We start from the raw sequence: 4,821 nt of genomic DNA on the forward strand, positions 1-4,821 counted from the left end.
AGGAAGACTCGAAGTTCAATCTAAGCAGAAAGGGGGCCTCCACTGGAGCTTTGACATCAGTCGAGACAAGCGAACTGTCAAAGGCAACAGCTCTCGTTGAAGGTAGACAATATAGCGTAGCAGTTGCGATTAATATCACCTGAGTAAGAGTTTCCTGCAGTTTCCAGTGGGCCCAGCAGGACGTGATATCATGGATCAGCACCGATGACCGAACCAAGATGATCCAAATGAAGCACACGTAAGTCCACAAAAGAGTCAGCTATATACTTGAGAAAGTAGCAAGACCAGGAGCCCACAGCCATGCTAAGGCTGCAAAGAAGGGCTTTAAGCCAAATGCGAATCCTATTGCAGATTTGTATGGCACATAATGGAAACATGACAAAAGGTCTTATGTTCCCAGGGTCCCATGTTCCCCAGTTAGGGTTAGGGTTAAGGGGTTAGGGAGTTAGGGAACTTAGAAACACGCTCCCCATGACAGGTATATGTTCACTATCTTAGTAAGGGGTATTAGGTTGCTACATTTTGACATGATTATGGTGTTAGGATGAAAAGTTAAGGCAAGTTATTACGATTTAGTTTGAGGGGGACAGCCAGATGTAATGGCAAGCCAAAAAATATTTGTCGAGCTTTTCACTCAAAACTACAAATGTCAGGTGGTGTCAATGAGGAACAGTACAATTCAACCTCTGGGAACCATCAATGTCTGTACAAAATTTCAAAGCAATCCATTCCAAGAGACAGATATTGCCATCCATAGATTCTACCCTTGACATCACATCACAGCAATAACATAACAATTTACTGACTCACAAACCTTAATTTTAATCTTTTAACATTTCCTTGAAGGTACGTACATTTTCCAAGTCCATTCACAGAAACTGATGAGGTTTGACTGAGAGCATGTGAAAGAACACGACAGCACTTGGGTCTCTGTGTGGTTTAAGTCCCCCATCACAGTCAACAGACCTTGATTGCAGTTACTGCTGTTGAGAATCATGTAACCTTTATGGGATGGTTTCATAGATGACTCATAGGCAAGCTAATTTTAGAGGTCTTTGTGCTTTAGATTGGCCTTGAAGTATACAATTATAAAACATGAAACGGAGTGACACAGACAAAGAAAGAGACACACTCAGCTGCTGTGTACAACGATAGTCGCATGCTCACTCTCACTGGAAAAAGGAGGGGAAAACAGCCTTGAATTTAGAAGTGAGTTTTGAATATTTAGATGTGCTTGACATGATTTACACTACTGCATGGTTCCTGACTGCTCAGTGGTTTTACTACATTTTTATGTAGACCTAACACCCATATGTAGAATTTGAAATTTGATGATTTTGGTATGTCTGTGTGGCTTTTACTGACAGTAATTCAAAACAGATGTAAAAAAGGTCAACCCCACCCCCACTGCATATGGCAAGTAGAAGCAATGTGTAATGAAACTGCCATAATGCAATCTGAATAACTGAAATTAAGTTTATCCCCAAAGAACAAGATATGTTGATGAGGAGCCACCACAAGTTACAGGTTTGCCTAACACTTGGTCCACACTCTATAATCTAGATGTATCAGAAATTGTGTCCTCAGAATTTATATATTATATGTTATTTTGTTGGTTTGTTCTGTATACTTGACATCTATTGCATCTGTCTGTCCTGGAACAGGGATCTCTCCTCGGTGGCTTTCTTACATTTAATCGATGGTCTAAGGACATAGGGTGTTGAATGTTGTACAGATTGTAAAGCCCTCAGAGTTGATTTGACTAACGGTACAAATATGGAGCTGGTTTATCTATCCACATAATGCTTGCTTGGCCAGTTTCTGTTGAATAAATATCAAGCCATAAGTTAATGTGTTGAGCATTGCTGTGGCTCTGGGACAAAGCAAAATTTTATTAGCTGTAGGAAACTCTTTAGTTGCTTTGCTCAAAACAACAGACTGACAGGACAAAGGATAAAGAATCTCAGGTCAGGTTTGAAAAAAACAGCAGCAGAAAATAATTTGTTGTAAATTAATTTGTTATATTCTCAATATTAATTGACAAATAGTCTTGAAAATGTATGTATGAATTGAATCAAATAATTGGAATAAATCGTTCTTATGTTCTTTTAACTTATTAGTACCCACCTCTGTAGATATTGATGCAATGTTAAACTTTTACTGTTAACATTGTACTGAAGATGCCATTACAAGAAATTGTTTTATTATACCACACTAACCTCTAATAATGTGTTATTTCATATGGCATTGTTAATTAAAATGTGATGTCTTAGGGTTTCCATAGATTCCAATTGTAGACAAGACAACAACAAAGAAACAAAGACAGATGGAATAAATGTAGATTATTATTAAATACTGAAATAGATTTTACACATATATGGGCTTCCAGTTGATCCCCATAGTTGTAGCACAGCGGACAGTAGAAGACAAGGCTGCTGGATACTGACAGAAAACAAAACACCAAATTGAACCACAGCTAGTTCCACCACTGTGTGTCTGACCTTTTACTGCGAAACGAGACATGTTAGTGTCACCTGGAGAAAACACTGCTGATTAACACGACTAATCCCCTGTCCCTGACGTCACTACAAATCAACGTTACCTGGCCACTGGTATTTGTGGTTGGATACTGAGTCAGACGTCAGGAACAACCAGATTCAAACTGACAGCATGAGAGAGCGAGGTTGCCTTTCATATTTGTGGGTGTCTTTTTTACATGAAACTAAAATCTGGGGCAATTTAAAGATCGTGCTCCTCAAACCCAACGATAAAATCTATCTGAAGTGTCAGATTGAGTTAACTGAGTCCGTTTTTTTCCCTATACTGCTTGGTGTGATAAAAATATTCTACAGTAGAGTTCTAATTTGAAAGCACAAACCATGATGGCTGGCTAACAAACTAGAACGCTTTTTTTTATATGGTAAGAAGACAAACAATGCTTGTGTCAAATCAGATGATTGACATAATGGAAGCAAAACACATTATGCAATCTCGCCTAAGTAAACAACCGAATGGCAAACAATTCATGTAAGTAGGAATACAATGAAGTTGAAATTGCATTTGAATGTTTTAAAGGTCCAGTGTGTAACATTTAGGAAGACTGGCAGAAATGTAATATAAAATTGTTAGATATGTTTTCATTAGTGTATAATCAGAATAAAAATTTGGTTTGCTGTGTTTCCGTCACCTTAAAGTGAGCTGTTTTTATCTACAGAGGGAGCGGGTCCTCTTCTACAGAGGCTGCCATGTTGAATCGTCATGTTTCTGCAGTATCCATGAACAGACAAATGAAGCCACTGTAGCATCTCTTACACACTACACAGCCCGTTCTCAGTCCCCAGTCATCAAATACCAATGCAAGTGCTGTTCAGTTGGTTGCAACCCACAACTTCACTGAAAACCACTAAATCATACACACTGGTCCTTTGACACAAAGAACCAAAGAATCATAAAAAGTAAGTGGGTTCGTAGTATCTGACCACCACAAAGAAACAGATTTTTGTCCCCAAGCTATCTGTTCCTTTAGAATGCATAAGCGATGTAAGTTAGATGGCCTTACACTGTCAGGGTTATGCCAGTGAACCATGCAGTAATATGTTCCCTATACTGACCTCTAGAATGATCTAATAGACATTGTGATTGTCCTGGCAGGGTCTCTACAACCTCCCATTAAACACATTGTGAGACTGTGACTATGAGGTTTAAAGACTGCTAACAACATTGATCAGCTCTATCTGAGCTGCAGAAAGCTGCTGCAGCCCATTTAAAAAAATACAAAATGCTAAAAAACACATTTTCTTTGGGAAGAAAAAAACAGTATAGATTCTGTCTTTGAAGTGATTTTTTTTTCTCCTGTACACATTTTGTGTTTCACAGAAGCTGTGCATTTCCAAGTTCCTTGCCATCTGTGTAAATGTGATACCTCTCCTTAGTACAATGAACTGGAAATGGAAGCTGTGTTTCATATAATCCCCAAATCCATCCAACTCTCACATCCTATCATGCAAATTTGGTGCAGTTTGAAGAGAATCCGGTCTCCCAACCATATGCCTGAGCCGTGTAAAAGATACAACAATTTATTATGCATGCATTGCACCAGGCTTATGGTAATAAGGTATTAAATTAGTACTGGACATTATTGCTCTTCTATATCACTTCTGCTCAAAAGATTTTCATATAAGTCACATAAAACAGAAAGAGGAATGAGATTTTAGAACTGATTTGCTGGCGAGCTGAACCTGTGATTTCTGCGTTTAGAATAACATTTCACAAATTAGATTAATTCTGCTGAAATCTCGGAACTGGATGTGTGTTCAATTATATCACTACATCCACATTGATTTATAACCAGGTTTTTTATGTAGAGAAACATACCCAAATTACTTGAATGGTCTTGTTTTAAAATATAATTAAACTGTCTGTTTAGATAATACATTCACTGTAGTTCTAGTTTTGTTAAATATTTTCCACAACATTTTACATATGAACTAAAATTAATTAGAGAAAGGCAAATGCAGACTGTATGACAACCTCTACATTGCTAAGAAAATGTGTCTAATATACTAAAGGATCATGACAATGCAAAACATTGTAAGCTGCAAATGCAAGTGCCTAAAAAATGTGTTCAAAGTCGGCCCATGAGTTGTTACGATGCAAAACAAATTAAGTTCAGTTCACTGAACATGAGTTCAATCAACACCTGTGTACTCATAATGACAAATAATTAGTCAGATTTGTTTTCCATTTACATTCTGAGCTCAAATAGTCATAATTTCTAACGAAGGTCTTAAAGCTGCGGCTGCTCCACTTTTACTACATTTT

This window comes from Morone saxatilis, unplaced genomic scaffold, assembly GCF_004916995.1.
Source record: "Morone saxatilis isolate NCDOM2014 unplaced genomic scaffold, NCSU_SB_2.0 Contig18, whole genome shotgun sequence".
Lineage (NCBI taxonomy): Eukaryota > Metazoa > Chordata > Actinopteri > Moronidae > Morone > Morone saxatilis.